The 16,684-nt window shown below is 42.1% G+C and overlaps 1 protein-coding gene across 5 annotated transcripts in view; it reads right to left on the bottom strand.

Annotated features, from left to right (window-relative positions):
- BCAR3 (BCAR3 adaptor protein, NSP family member) overlaps positions 1–16,684 on the bottom strand; it is a 143,212-nt gene that overhangs the window by 104,224 nt on the left and 22,304 nt on the right. Inside the window, exon 1 of one of the 5 annotated variants that reach the window (XM_089515718.1) lies at positions 10,855–10,941. The exons of 2 other annotated variants lie outside the window; for them this stretch is intronic. The gene's annotated coding sequence lies outside the window, so the exon portion shown is untranslated. Of the gene's footprint in view, positions 1–9,517; positions 9,897–9,919; positions 9,942–10,854; positions 10,942–16,684 lie in introns of those variants that run through there. 2 more of the 5 variants (XM_089515720.1, XM_089515719.1) reach the window with 2 other exon arrangements.

The raw sequence follows: 16,684 nt of genomic DNA, 5'->3' as shown, positions 1-16,684 counted from the left end.
CTGACAACAATATAAACCTTTAATACAGTTTACTTCTTTTCTTACTGCCTTCTTCCCCCCCCCCCCCCCCCCACTCTGCCAGGCATTATTGTCTTCTTCTAATGAGTCATGTCATATGATAGGTCCAAAGTATGATAGCTTCCATGTTTTCTTTAAGGTGATGCTGTGGACAAACTTTTAACTCTGTCCGAGGCAGATCAAATTACTTTACTGGTTGCATCTGGTCACATAAAGCTTGTACGAGCAACATGAAGGCAAGTACAACTTGAGAAGCCAACTAGCAAATGAAAGACGTTATTTCTAGGGGTGGATTCTTGCACTAGAATTCTATGATTCTATATGCTTCTTTTTTCTGCATCTCTGCCTTTGCCTGGCTTCCTTTTAGTCTGGTTTACGTAGACTAAAAGAGGGAACAAAAATCAATAAACAAAATATATAGTTGGCCAGCGGAATGAATTGGACTGCAAATGAAGCAGTATTGTTGAAATTAAGCAAGTGTAAACAAAACTAACTTGATCAAAGCAAAGATCATGACTTCAAGCCTCATGTAAGCAGCTCTTAGTTGCTACTTTTTAAAAAATTCAAAGAAAGAGTGCTATATATACACACACAAATGCAATGTGCACATATCTGAACTTGAATAAGCACATCTGTATTGGAACAAGTGGCACTGAAAATATCACTTTGGCCTGATCTACAAATCTGTTAAATTGCTGATGTGCTTTGATAGTCCTGACTTAATTAAGCTCTTAAGTACACATGTTTTGTTGTTGTTCTGACCTAAATCTTTATTATTTCAGCCTTGTCTTTTACTGTAGCTGGGTCACAGAGTTTGATAATACTGGAATCCAGATCAAACAAAAGTGGGATTTTGCACTGGGAAATGTAAAGAGAATTTGAAGCTACTTAAAATGCATATTTGGACACATGTTTATCTTTTCTTATTAGCAAGGGATGGCTTAAACCATAACAAAAACAGATTCCAAAAACAACAAAAATTATTATTTTAGGGAGCTTCTCTTGTATCTTTTCTTTCAACATGTCACAGTAGTATTAAATCTAGGATATGGTCATTAATCTTTAAGCTAATGTGCTGAATTAAAATTACAAAGTGAGAAGAGTATGTTAAACCTCAAAAATGCACAGAGAAACAAGTTTATCCACCCACAATTAATTAGAGTCTGCAAGTAGAAAGCTACACTGGATTCTAAGAGACAAGGAATTGAAAATGACTATCATCACACATTCATCTGTAGGCTAATCCATTCTTTCAAAACACGCATATTGTGTAGATCCCTTGGGAATGGACTAGTAGAGAATGCAGATGGTACAAATCACATTACTGTATTAGATTGTTCACCTCCTCCTCAAAAGAAATCCTTCAGGTCTATCCTAAAATGACATTCTGCCAGCACAGCTTCTACCACTTGCAAAAAATGCTGTTTGCATCCTTGCTTTGAAACAAAATTAAATTCTGTTTGCACAAACTATCACACTGCCCTCTCCACATCTCATTAAGGAATAACCCATTTAACAAAGTAGATGTGTTCTTAGACATGATTGCTTTAACAGAAAATTTTGAAGCAGAGGCAAAGAATGGGGATAGGTTCCTACACCATAGAAAAGAAGATTTTTTTATTCAAAACTATCCATATGCACACACAAAATGAAATAACCAGGCCTGATAAGCCTTTTGTAAGTAAGCAAAAGTATTTTGAACTTTCTGTAAACCACCTGAAGGCTGTTTCCAAAATCCATGATCTTTTTTTTTTCTTTCACTAGCCTTCATTACTCTCATTATTTCCATTTTGGCAGCCAAACACATATATCTGCTGTGTAAAGTTTCAAAATTCCTGACACAATGTACTGATGCAATGTATTTATTACATTTATGCCCAGTCATCCTGTAAAAAACTCATAGCAGCTTACATGTAACTCACAGGTACTTTTCCACCTATGCTGTCACCAAGTTAAAACCTGCTTAGTTTTAGCAATCTATGACCACCATATACCCTCAGATATCAATAGGCCCTACTATCTCATCTAATCTACTTCAATAAGGCTATTATCAGAGTAAAGCCAAATGCCCTTCCATACTTATCCACTAAACACATTTATTTCAGTGTCCCACTGAGTTCATCAAAATGTTCAAGTTAAAATGTTTACAATCTCAGCTCCCTGCAGATAAAGACTCTGGGTTTCCTTGGCCATTCTAACAGTATTTAGTCCCTAGTTTGCTTTTTGTGTTTTCTATTTCAATGGTATAACCTTCAGAGGTAGACTAACTGCGCAATAGTTGCTCACCACATTTTGTAAATATCCTTGTTTTCAACCATAAATCAACTTGCCTTCTCATGCCCTTCAACTGTTCAGATTTGTCAAGAACCTTTGATTAACCCACTGTCATTCCACTTTTTCAGCTGCTTTTAAAATGTCCCCATTTCTTTCTCCTCCCTCCCACTTTCCTTTTTGTCTTCAGGTTACTTCAGTTGCTGCAAAGTGAGCTCTAAGTCAGTTAACTGGAAAGGAAGGGAGAGAAAAGGTGGAATCTTGCACTTCCCTGTAAGCTCAGAAAAAGCAAACTGCTACAGCCTCTCCTACTCTCTGTGTTATTCCTCATTAATAACCTTTTTTTAATCATACTCTGATGGTGTTTGGCCAACAATGTCCCAGATCATCTGAAAAGTGTAGGAGGGGCTGTCTGTGTAAAACTATCTAAATATATCTCCATCAATAAAAGCTATTCCAGGAAGCTGATCTAGCCTATCACTTGGTAAAGTTACTCTTTCAGACCACAGCTTTAAGTGTCCCATAGCCAACATGACTAGTGGACATGTTAAGTGATGGATTCTGTGAGCTGTAGCTTCTAAACTCTCAGCTGGCCTAAACCCAATAATGACAAAAGATTAGCCAGGAGGAAAAAACACACTGACAGCAAAAAGGCTGTTCAACTATCACTTATAAGTTTGTGACTATCCCCTGTCAAGTGTCAAAACATTAATGTTGAGAGAGAGAGAGAGAGAGAGAGAGAGCACCTTTACATGTAGTTCCTTCAGAAGCAGACTGCTCTCCTACTACACTTCCTTTTTACAATAAAAAAGGCTGACTCATTTTCTCTATACAACTCACCGCCTTTACCAGGTATTCTTCTTCTTTGAAAACTCCTGACATGAGCTTTGTTCTGAATCAGTAGAAAGGAAGGTGGCAAGATTCATTTCCCCCTTCAGTTTAAAACTGAACACATTTTTGTGGTAGTTTTAACTGTCCAAGCATTTGTTTTGTGTCTCGAAATCAAAAAATAATCCCAATTGTCAGAACCAAGCATTTGGAGTGAAACAGATGGGGCAGCCTGAGAAAGCCAGATTGGGGCCACAGCAATTGCACAGTGCAGCCCCAATCCGCCTTTTTGCTGGCCCAAAAAGAAGCGGCAAATAGCTCTAAGGCTGAGAGAGTGTGACTTTGCCAGGGTCACCCAGTGGGTTTTCATGGCCATACCTCTTCATTATCACTGAAACAAGACTCTATGGTCAGTCCAGCTGGCTTGAGCACATGGAATAGAGGTCTATTATCTTGTCCTCAGACAAGCAACATGTCAGACAAGCAAAGAGTGACTTGGTTGGACTAAAAGCAACTTCCCAAAGTCTGTTTGGCCTAGAAATCCCATCAGCATGAGACCCTTTTAGTGATGATGGGATGTTGTAGTCCAGCACATTTGGAGGAAGGACATCAACCTAGCAAAGGCTGTCCCAGGTCACTGACGAGGCCTTCATGTTCTCACCTAACCTGTTCCCTGTGAAAGCAGTCCCTGTAGTAGTGTCAAATACAATAACTGATGATATCTCTCTTGACAGTACATTTAAAATTCACTTCCAAATAATATAAGGTTTGACTGTCTAATTTAGTCAAAAGTAACCTAACACTATTTCAATATTCTACCACTTTTAACTAAACACTATCATTTTTTAAAATCAACAGTGCACATAAAAATAGATCCCTGGCTTAATATATTTTGCTGACAGCTCAAATAAGCAAATTTGAGAAAAGAATGCAATGCATGCTTTAGCTCTTTTGATCATATTATATGACTCTCTGAAAAAAGTTGCCTGCCTATGAGGCAAAGGAACTATAGTTTCAAACACCATGTCATTCAGTAATGAGTCAGACTCTTTCAACAGCAGGACTGGCCAACCTTTCATCATTAGGGCCCCAATATCCTTAATCTCACAAAAAAGGGATTGGGACAGGTGTAACTTGGTCATGACACAGTACTGAACAGCTTGAAAGCAAGAGCCTGCCAAAATACCTCCATCTTCAACAACTGCTAAACATACAGGGACTCTAATGTTTATTGGATATTGCTGGCTTTGCATGATCATACTATAGTTCGTCCCAGTTTAACAAGTAGCCAATTACACCAATTCAGATAGTACATGCTTACTCAGCTGCCTGTAACTACACTTTAGTCAAGCAAATGCAAATTCCAGAAGGGTAGCAGTGTTAACCTCCTCCTGCAGTAAAAACAACACCTTAAAAACGAAGCAGTTTATTGCAGCTTTTGTGAGCCCACTTGCTTGGTTGAGTGAACCAGCCAAGATGTATTTTTCCCAGAGCATGGAAACCTGATTTTTTGGACTGCAGCTCCCACAGTCCCTTCGCCAACATGGTCACTAATGATGGTGAAAAAGGCAGTTGAGCTATGCTTTTAGTCCAACCTCAAGGCCACACTGCTCCTCCACCTGCCCACGTTGTCAGTGTTGGCATAACATCTGAAGGGAAAGTACCAAGTAATTGTGGAGGCTGCCTACTCACTAAAGAACTTTTAGAGCATAACCAGGGCTTTAAACTGGGCAAGGTAACATCTGCAAGAGATGCCCCATTTCAAAAATGTAGTCAAGCACAGAGGGGCAGGTCTAAGCGTGCACCCTATAGCCTATTTCAACATGAACTACTTGCTTACTGAAGTAATACATAAAATGGTCTCCAGCTAAAAGGGCTAACACTGAGGACAAACACAGCATATATTGTTTTTCATGGGTTTTTCAGGCAATGAGGCTGTGTTCTGGAAGAATTTATTCCTGACGTTTCACCTGCATCTGTGGCTGGCATCTTCAGAGAATGCTGGCATGGAAGAGAGTTGGGTATATATAGCAGGAAGGTTAGTGAGCAGAGTTGATGTGTTTTCCTGGTCCAGAGTTTTTCCAATCTCCGGGTGTTTTGGAACCGTTTCTCCCTGTGGAGATTTCCAATGTGAAATCGAAGTGTTTCATGGCCAACATCCATAGTTTAGATGGATGCCAGCCTTGAAAGCCTTCGATTTCACAATGATTATTTTCCTTTTGATACTATTGCCACAACTGTAATTCACACACACACACCTACTTTACTGAGAATTAACTGCATAGGGAGAAGGAGAACCATTCTACTAATGATAAGAGCATCAATGCATGATCTTTTCATCAGATTTGTGAGTGGGTGAGCAAGAAAACTACTTAGTTAACTACTTAGTTAAGTATAAGGATACAGGATTCCTGCCCATGCCAATAAAACTGTTGCACAAGCAAATACTCTGGCCACATGTGGGTGACATCACACACTTTTCCATAGTGAGTTGGGCTTGCTTTTCAAAGTGTTCCATGTAAAAGCTTCCTATCACGGGGCTCAGGGGACCTCCTATGGCTGCCCCATAGGATCCACTGTCCCACTGGAAGTAGCTTGTGGTGAGGCAACGTTCATGAAGGAAGAAGAAAAGGAAGGGACATTGCCATTCTTGGATATCCTGGTCACCCGCAAACCGAACCAACATTGGGCCACACGGTATACAGAACACCTACACACACAAACAGATACCTACAAAAGAACTCCAACCATCAACCAGGACAAAAAAGAAGCACAGTAAAAACACTGGTAGATTGCACAAAAAGGATCTGCGAACCTCACTTCCTGGGCGAGGAACTGGAGCACCTAAACTGAGCTCTACAGGCTCAGACATCATAAGAGCTGCCAGACCCAGAAAAACCCACAGAAGTGAAGAAGAAAAAACCACACAAATGGAAGTTATTTTTACCATACATCAAAGGAGTCACAGACAGAACAGGGAAATTAATGAGGAACCACAACCTCCAAATGAGCTGTAGATAGATTGACCAAGAAAATTCAGCAAACACTGCGCTCAGCTAAGGACAGGGGAGAACCTCTCACAGCTGCAGAAATTTACCACATACCGTGCAGTGAGGACAAGTCTACATAGGGATCACCAAACACAGTGTTCAAACACGAATCAAGGAACACGTGTCAGAAAGAAGGCTGGTCTTGAAGCTTCATGCCTAATGCAGAAAGATTTGATTTGATGTTTTAAATGAAGAGACATTCAGCCATGTGAGGACCTTCCCTTGACTTTGGAGTAAGAAGACAAAACAGATAAGCTCCACTGAAAGAGAAAACAGCTTTCAAGAGGCTACATGAGCAGCCTGCAAACTTACCAAGGTCAATATTATCAATGCCATGATGGTGAGAGCAAAAAAGTGCATAGGTATCCCTCATACTACTTGTTGACATGTAGAAACTGAGAACAAAATTCCACTTGTAAACAAGTTGCACAGCAAACGCATGCCATGTTTAGAAGCAGTGTTGTATTTGCATGAGCATGACTCCATTTTTAAACAAGGCGCATGGGGAGCATGTGCTTGGTTTTAAAGGGAAAGCCTTTTTTCCCACCATTGTCACAGAAAATTTAACAGCAGCAGCAGCAGGGGATCTGGGTGCCAAAAATAAAAATGCCTGGGAGCATAAAAGATGGCCACTCTCATTCATTAAACTTTGTGCCAAAAGCAATGTGTTAGTCCTCCACATTTAGTTGTTTTTACTTCCAAATTATCCTAAGGATAAACCATATTCGTGTCTAATGGAAGCGTTATATAAGAAAAGAAAATGACAAAGGAAAGCCCCCTTTCTTCTTCTGCACCTCTAGACAGACTTCCTTCTTTCCTTCTGCATGGCAAGTCTATTCATTGTTCTCCCATCATTCAGTCACCATGAATTCTGGGAGTTGTCATGGATACGCATGTGAACTTTTCCAGCCAACTAACTTCCAGGAAACCTAAATACCTTTTGAAATAATGAATTACTGGGAAAAGGAACAACAACAACAAGAGAGACAGAAAGTGTGGATCCCAAAGTGGCTTGCTGTTGTATATGAACCATGTGTGCATTATTCATTCATTTAAAAAAAAAGCATAAATATGTAAGTAAGAACACAGAAATGCACTTAGGATACTATCTACCCAAGCAATTTCAATGGAAAAGTTGCAGCTCACTAGTTTCCTTTGGACTAAGATATGCTTAACTTTGGCTGAATTGGGCCTGACATGTTGTTGTAGTTGTTAATTAACTGTTAATTAATCTAGCTCCTCTTCAAAAATTGCCCAAGTTGTTGCACATGGAATAAAAAACCTGTTTATCCTCTTCACATTGACACTGCAATGAAGGTTAGGCAGAGAAATACTGAAAGAGTTCTGTTCTTGATACAACTTACAATTTTGCTATTAAATAATTATACATTGGACCTAATCTTATTTTTGTCTCCTATCTACCAGCCCTAAGGGATTTCTTTTATTATCAACAGCTCCCACTGGCTCCACTGTTTCCCCCCTCTGTTGTCTAGCAGCTTTAGATTCACATCAGTTCCTCACAAATGGAGAGTTCATCGGGGGTGAGTCATGTCCAGAGAAGTGGGTCTCTTCTCCTCTCCCTTCCTCCTCTCAGGGACAAACACAACCAGCTATTCATTCTTTCGCTAAACAAAGCAAGTGAACAATGTTGTCAGCACAGCTACAAGGCAACCCACTTCTCTCTCACTCGCTCGCTGTTTACTAACTTTCCAAGAAGATTAGGTGGGAAGCCTGTCCCCTTCCCAAAGCCCCTGCCTTCCAAAGCTGAGCCTTATCCAAAACACTGTCAAGGCTACCTAGCTCATTTGACAATAAGGTAATCTGGATCCATCAGAGTAAACAAATATGGGTTGGGGACAAGAAGCAACATATATTATTTGACTTACAATGCCTTAGGACAAGAATAAATCAGCTGCTTTCAAGGTTTCTCAAAACTGCATTTTAAAGAAATCTTACTTCACAGAGGAAAGCTTTGTTGATTCAGATATCCATGCCAGTTTGCCTCTGCACAGAGAGAATCAGCCGGGATGTTTAATGGGGAAATTCCATCACATCTCAGCCATGAGAGTAATGTAGTGATGTTGTTTTTAATGCATTCTTAGGACTCAGCACACACCATGGCTGACAATTTAGTCAGCAAACCTCCCCATTATTAATCTCTTCTGAAACGAAAAGCACCCTTACCCAAATTAATCACAACTGACAGGAAGAGCACCAACACAATGTGCAACATATGGGGGTGCTTTAAAGATGTCTAAAAGTGAATTGTTTGTTCCTTGCATAATAATTACAACCAGTTGTGTGCATTATTGGAAAGGCAAGCACGACAGGAATGGTAGAAGGCACTTGTCACTAAAGAACATAGTCAAGCTAATAGTCTTATTGTTATTGCTACAGCATTATTAGTTTGCCATAGCATTATGTCAGTACATGAAAGAGACGAGGATCCATAGACAAGGCAAGGAAATGAAGTATGTCTGTTGCAGTTACATGTACTCAAGATCAGTTACAGTATGGAATGGGAACCAGGCGTTTCTGCCAATAAATTATAGGATCAATATATTGATAAGCCATAGAAATCAATCTACTCTGCCCCCCATGCAAAGAATTGCAAACACTTGAACCCCTAGTGATTAACTCAACCAGTCAGAATGATCATGAAAACACAGCAACACTAAGTAAGGAAAGAAAAAATGTTCAATTTGGAATATTTTATAACTCATCATATCACATTCTCTTTTTTTCTAATTAATTTTGTATTGAGCTTTTACAATAAAACACATAAAGTCTGTAGAACAATGACAAAAACAACAATTAACTACAAGGGCCCAGGGTATCATATCACATTCTCTCAGCCTCAGAGGATGGCAATGGCAAAGTCCCTCTGAAGAAATCCAAAAAGAAAAACCCAGCATAGGTTTGCCTTAGCACAGCCTTAAGTTGGAAATGACTTCAAGGCAAAAAATGACCAACAGCAACAATCGTGATAATGAGCAAAAAAAATGCACAGTTCACTATAAATTTTATCGGATGACCACTGATCATCTCCAACTCTAACATAATTTATAATATCTGGCAAGGTCCAAATCTCCGTAAAATAATCACGGACTTTAAAAGTGATTCTATTTTGTGAGTCACCTAGTATCCTATTTTGGTGTTCATGTTAATTTGGGAGGAAAATAAGAATATTCAATCTATGTACAAATCTCAAACCACACTGGAAGGCAGTGGTAAATATATTTACACCCCATCAAAGTGCCTTGAAAGAGTTACAAATAATCCACTTTTGCCCAAAGCCAACTGAGATGAGAAGGCTGAAGTGGTGTGCAACCCGATATGCATGCGTTTACCTGGGAGTGAACTCCACACTGTACAAGAGCCCGGCTTTTGTAGTTGCTGTGTGCCTTCTACTCATTTCCAACTTATGGCAACCCTAAGGGGTTTTCTTGCCAAGTTTCTTCAGAGGGGTTTTGCCATGGCCATTCCCCGAAGCTGAGAGAATGGGGGTTTCTTAGCCAGATTTGTTCAGAGAAGGTTTGCCACTGCCTTCTTCCCCTGAGGCTGAGAGAGTCTGACTTGCCCAGAGTCACCCAGTGGGTTTCATAGCTGAGCTGGGAATCGAACTGTGGTCTCCCCGGAGTCCTAGTAGTTCAAAATGTCCAGAGAGTAAATATTCTGCAATAAATAATCTTGCCTATGCGGGAATGACAGCCATACCTCCCTGACGAAGCTGTCCTAAACTCCACACCTACCTAATAACTCACTGTAATTGCAGAGATGGAGATCTGGGGAAAGAAAGGCACAGCTGAAGGAGGGGGGGAAACCACACAGGCAGGGCATTGAAAGGCTCAGCCATCCCTCCCTTTCTCTGCCTCCTATCAGATTTGTTTACATAGCCCAACAAGTTCATAACATCTCCACCAGCACATCCTGAACCTTACTCCTGATCCCCCCCTTCTGTCTTCCCAGCATCCAGAGAATGCATTTGGGTGCACTTTGACACCACTTTCACTGCCAGGGCTCCATCCTACAGAATCTGGAGATGTGTAGTTTTGTGAGGCACCAGACCTTTTGAAACTACAAATCCCATCCGACACAAAGCCTGGGATTTGTAGTTTGCCAAGGCACCAGGGTGGGATAATGGTTAGAACACTGGACTAGGACTCTGAAGACCAGGGTTCAAGTCCCAGCTCAGCCATGGAAACCCACTGAGTGACCTTAAGGCAAGTCACACTTTCTCAGCCATTCCTGGGCAGAGAAGGCTAAAGATGACCTTGTTATAAACTACAAATCCCAGGATGCCATAGTATGGAGCCAAGAAAACTTAAAAGCAGTGTCAGACTGCACTGTTTCTACAACGTAGATGCAACCTCTATAAACAAATTTGGCAAGGAAACTCCATGAGGGTCGCCACAGACAACTTGGAAGGAGATCCAGAATCCAAACTATAGTAATACCCCGTTTTGGCAGCGCTTTAATTCTTTGTCTGGCTCTTTGCTATGGAATTCTGGGAGTTGGAGTTTGTTGTGGGGCCGCTCCCCACAACCAACTCTAACACCCAGAATTCCATAGCAAAGAGCCAGACAAAGAATTAAAGCGCTGCCAAACCGTGTTATTGCTCCAGTGTGGCTTCATCCTCGATCTCTGAAGGAATTCATCTTTCCCAAAAGCCCAGCACCGTTATTACCTTTTCTGATTCAGCAGCAGGAGAGAGGGGCTGCTGAGTGCAGGGCGGCCATGTCTCCCAACCCTTCCCTTCCCTCGTTCCCCTCAGCAGCCCTTTTGGCCCTGGAGGCGAAGGCGAAGGCTGGGCCAGTGGCTGAGCAGGGCTCCCCGTCCAGCCCCACCCCGCCTCCATGGCTGATTCATGGCCGAGCCCCCGCCGCAGCCACCACCAGGCGCTATTGCTGCTGCTGCTGCTGCCACAACGCCTCCACCATGCCTCAGAGGAGGAGGAGGTCCCTTCTACAATCACACATCATATAGTGGGAAAGGCACACAAGAATGACAACATCTGCCTAAATCCCCTTAAACAGGTCCTGAAGGCACACAACCACAACAGCACCTGCCTAAATCCCCTCAGACACAGTCTGAAGGCACATAACAACAGCTCCCTAAATCCCCTCAGACAAGACCTGAAGGCACACAACATTGACAACACCTTCCTAAATCCCCTCAGATACTACCTGAAGGCACACAACAACGACACCTACCTAAATCCCCTCAGACACAACTTGAAGGCACACAATAACAACTGCCTAAATCCCCTCAGATATAGGGTTGCCATAATTGTTCACTATTACCAGGGACAAAATGTGGAACAAATTTGAGACCAAACATACAACCTGAAGGCACAACAACAACGACATCTGCCTAAATCCCCTCAGACACAACCTGAAGGCATACAGTAACAACAACAACAACAACACCAGCCTAAATTCACCACACACACACCCTGCCCAGGGTGACCAGATGTCCTAATCACAAGGCACTCAAAATATAGGACATACAAGAAAAATGGAGGACATGACAAAACAAATGCTAAAACACTCATATAAATATAAATTCATGCTTCTTTGTCATGCTCTGCCATTTGGGGAACCATTGCTCCAAGACTCCCATATGCAGCCTGGCCAGGGGAGATGGGATTTAAGGCATTGTTGTTCTTGATGTGTATCATGGGTTTTTCTTGGCAAGTTTTTTCAGAGAGGGGATTGCCCTTGAGAGTGGTACTTGCCAAGGGTCATCAAGTAGATTTCATGGCCAAGCAGGGAATCGAACCTTGGTCTCCAGAGTCATACTAACACTCAAAACACGACCTCACATTGGCTCTCTTTCAGATTTCCCATACTTTGGGACTGCAGTTAAGTCAGAAGAAACCTAGGAATAGGAATGGCAGCTATGAAAGAACTAGACAAGATCTTCAGGTGCAAAGTATTAAAACTGAACACCAAAGTTAGGACCATCCAAACTGTTGTATTTCCTATCACCACGTACAGATGTGAGAGATGCACAGTGAAGAAAACTGATAGAAAGAAAATAAATTGATTTGAGATGTGGTGATGGAGAAATCCAGGGCATTTCATGGCCAAGCAGGGAATTGAACCCTGGTCTCCAGAGTCATATCACTAGAGTCCCCAAAATAATTTCACTTCACTCTGCAAACAAATTTAAGATAAGTGTAAATTTCTGCCACTGATTCTAACCAGAATGTAAGGAAAGCTAATTTTACAGAGGCTGGAGAGTCTCTCTTTTATTGGCATCCAGTCTTTTGTGAGACAGTGTGGGGCTCTTAATGTTCAAAAAGCATCCACTCTGCCAACCAAAGGGGCACATAAGCTTGCTTAATTAAAACAGCAGGTGACAAAGCCAATAAACAAACAGCAGCTCTCACTTGAGTGTTTTCCCATCATTGGATTAAGGAAAAGGGATTAAGGGAAAGGGCAATTTAGATCACCCATCAATCCTCAATATCTGACTGGTTGCCTTCCCCTGCTATATTAATGCCAGAATTGAAGCAGTAGGGCCAGCCCTATCATTAGGCAGGGCGAAGTTAGGCATTAGGAAGTGACACTCTGGGGGGCCACAGGAGAGCCAATGGTTTTCAAATATAGTCAGTCCTCTGTATCCACGGATTCAATTATTTATGGCTTGAAAATATTATTTAAAAATATAAATTCCCAAAAGCAAACCTTGATTTTGTCCCCTTTTTATATAAGGGATATCATTTTACTATGCCATTATATTTAATGGGACTTGAGCATCCACAGATTTTGGTATCCACAGGGGATCCTGGAACCAAACCCTAGCGGATACCAAGGGCCCACTGTGCATGGTTGTGAGGAAACACGTCTCAGAGCCAGATACCTGTGAAGTAGCTGGCTCTGTGTTGCTCACCATTAGCATTACCAACAAGGGGCTTCAATGGTGATGCATATGGCAGCATTTCTATTCCAGTTTCAAGTAGTAGTAGGTCTTTGCCTGCATCTGGAAGTTTTCTTGTTTCCCAGATCAGTAATTTTAAAGCAGTCTTTTTTGTGTTAACCACATTTTGCTCAGGTTTGGGCACAATGGTGAACTTGATGTAGCTATTCCTGAAAATGTCAGAGGCTTATGAATTCTCCCTCTCCACTCTTCCGGTTCAACTGCAAGGCGGTAGCTTAGAAACTTTTTGCTTCGGTTTTAACCAGCAATGGTTGTTTATGGTGTTGCAAGCATGCAGAACTGTTGGGTGTGTGCATGTGTGCATGTAAACAATGTTGTAGAACAACACTCCACCTCATGTCTTACAGTTCTTTTTCTATTTCCCTAACCCATAATTAAAATGAATGACAATTTGTGCAAAATAATAGTATTTTAGTGGTAACATCTGAACTGCAATTGCCCAAGCGGAGTCTACAAATGCATACAGCTCCAAGCCAATTCCAAGAACAGATCTTCTGTACAATCAATCCTTCTTAATTGCCCAATCAAGAATGCTCCACCCCAGAATAGTTCACTTAATCCTCATACACTGTGTCTGGAAAAATCCAGTCTCCAGATTCACAGTCCAACACTCAAACTACTATGCTGCGTTGGCTCTCCCTGGTTCCACTACATGAACAATTATAATAAACTATAATTAACTGAAAATAGGAGCTAATGTACAACCTAAAAGCTGATCCAGAGAAAGAATGGGGATATGGAGAACACATAAATTCTGCAGCTTGCACCTACAGTTAAACCATGGTTTAAAACTAGATGTGGGAACAGCCATAACAACAAACCATAATTAACTGAAAATGGAAACAAAATTATTTTGATCATCTCATAGCAGTGGGGTATGTGGAAGACTATATAATTCTGAAGTTTGTGTCTGTGACAATGAAATATAGGTTAGTGGTATGTACTACAAAATACATTTTCATAAGAACTTCCAAAATTTTACAATTATGTGATTATACAGCATATTTACAATACTTTAAAAATAACATCCAAAGAAAACATTAATTTTGAGATAAGAAATGCCACAGACAGTCTAACAAGGAAAAAGAAAAATAGTCTTTTAAACAATTTTAGCAATTATGCTGCAGCCTTGTTTATTTCTAAGACTGGAGAAAGATATGAGCTTTCATACACCTATGTATTCAGATAAAGTACCGTATTTTCCGGCGTATAAGACAACATTTTGACCCTTGAAAATTGGGTCAAAAGTCGGGGGCCGTCTTATATGCCGGGTGAGCGCACTCGGCCACCAACTTCTCAGGTCTCTGGAGGCCTGGGAAGCCTGCAGCCCTGCGCCAGCTTCTGAGGGGCCTTCAGAGGCCCCTGAGAAGCCGGCGCGTGCACTCTCGGGGCTGCCAGCCTCTCAAGCCCCCGGAGGCCTGAGAAGCCTGCAGCCTCATGCCGGCTTCTGAGGGGCCTTCGGAGGCCTCTTAGAAGCCGGCGCGCACGCTCTCGGGGCTGCCGGCCTCTCAAGCCCCCGGAGGCCTGAGAAGCCGGCAGCCCCGCGCCAGCTTTTGAGGGGCCTTCGGAGGCCCCTGAGAAGCTGGCATGTGCGCTCTTGGGGCTGCCGGCCTCTCAGGAGGAGGGGTAGCCTTATACTCTGAGTATAGGCTAAAGCCTACAATTTTCTTTTAAAAGTTGGGGGTCGTCTTATATCCCCCCCTCGTCTTATACACCGGAAAATATGGTAGTATGCTATTTATACAGGATTAACACAGGATAGAGTGTATACTACATGGTAGGTGTACTGTAAATATGTAGCACAAACTAATATAAGATAACCCTTTCAGATAAGAAAAGTTCTGCAGCCTTAATCTGTGTGGTCCTGTGGAACAACAACTGAATTTGGATCTGGGTCATAATTACACTGTGGATTTGAGTATGTCTCTCTCTGGCTTTACTTTGTGAACGAAGATTCAGGAAGGACTCATCCCACGCTTTCTACAAGCGCACTGATGACTAAAAAGGCCAATACGAGATAAACAAGTCCGGTTGCAGAAAGCACAGCGGAAAGTCTCCTTGGGTGATGTTTCTGGGTTGTGGTTCTTTCTGCGTTGTTGTTTCTCTTCGAGACTCGTTCAGCGTGAGTTCTCAAAAAAGGCTGCAGCATCGTGGATAGTGCGTCTCCATGCCTCCAGATGCGAGGCCAGGGCAGACCATTGTTGGTGATCGATTTAGCCAAGCCTGAGGCGTTATTTCAGGAAGTCCTTGCATCTCTTCTTTGGAGCGCCCCTCTTATGCTGACCCATGGCAAGTTCACCATAGAATACTATTTTTGGGAGGCGATGGTCCTTCATCCTAGAAACGTGTCCTGCCCAGCGCAGCTGCGTCCTCAATAGCATGGCCTCAATGCTGGTGATCCCAGCTTGCTCAAGGGCACCAACATTTGTCACATAGTCAGTCCAGTGTATATTTAGAATTGTGCGTAAACAGTGCTGATGAAAGCATTCGAGGCCTGGTAGGTGTTGGCGATAGGTGACCCATGTTTCAGACCCATAGAGGAGAATAGACAGTACAATTATACACATTGATTTTTGTGCTTCGCCTCAAGTGTTTGTTACTCCAGACTCTTTTGTGAAGCCTTCCAAATGCACTATATGCCTTTGCTAGTCTGTGATCGATCTCTTTATCAATCTTGGCGTCTGAGGAGATGATGCTTCCCAGGTAGCTGAACTGTTGAACAGACTTAAGCACAGATTTGCCTACAGTGATGTGGGGATGGTAGTGTTCTTCCTGCGGTGCAGGCTGGTAGAGAACTTCTGATTTCTTCAGGCTGACTTCCAGCTCAAAGAGCTCTGCAGCTGTAGCAACGCAAGATGTTAGGCGCTGCAGAGCTGCTTCCTTATGGGCAACGAGGGCAGCATCGTCAGCAAAAAGCAGCTCACGGACTAGATAGTTTAGAGTCTTGGTGTGAGCCCTCAGACGGCTTAAGTTAAACAAGCTACCATCAGTACGGTAACATATATAAATGCCACCTTCTTCTTCGAGATCTGCCATAGCCCTTTGAAGCATCATGCCGAAGAAGATTGTAAATAGAGTTGGAGCGAGAACACAACCTTGTTTCAGTCCGTTAGTTATTAAAAAGGGCTCTGAAAGAGCATCGCCATATCTGACTTGACTGTGCTGGCCTTCATGTAGCAGGATTATCAACTAGCAGAAGGCAACCGTTATCATTACAGTTTCCAACACCATGCTTGCCTAAAACACCTTTCCAGGCTTTGAAGTTCTTTCCTACTCTGACACTGAAGTCACCAAGGATAATGATTTTGTCTTCTGCAAGGACTTTTTGTGGTGTAGGTCTGAGTAGAATTTGTCTTTCTCCATAGGGATGGCTTGCATTGTTGGGGCATATATACCGAAAAGAACAACATGTGGGAGGCATAAGGAGATAATGCGGTCAGAGTGTCCTGTTGGCAAGGTTTCAAGTTTGGAAGCAATGGAGTTTTTGATCATAAAGCCTACACCTGAAAGATGTTTTTCAGTTTTCGGTTTGCTAGACCAGTAGAGTATGTAGCCGGCACCGTGTTCTTTAA

This window comes from Sceloporus occidentalis, unplaced genomic scaffold (assembly GCF_023333645.1).
Source record: "Sceloporus occidentalis isolate IW3139 unplaced genomic scaffold, rSceOcc1.0.p SCAF_3, whole genome shotgun sequence".
Lineage (NCBI taxonomy): Eukaryota > Metazoa > Chordata > Lepidosauria > Squamata > Phrynosomatidae > Sceloporus > Sceloporus occidentalis.
This window is presented reverse-complemented; position numbering and strand designations above follow the sequence as displayed.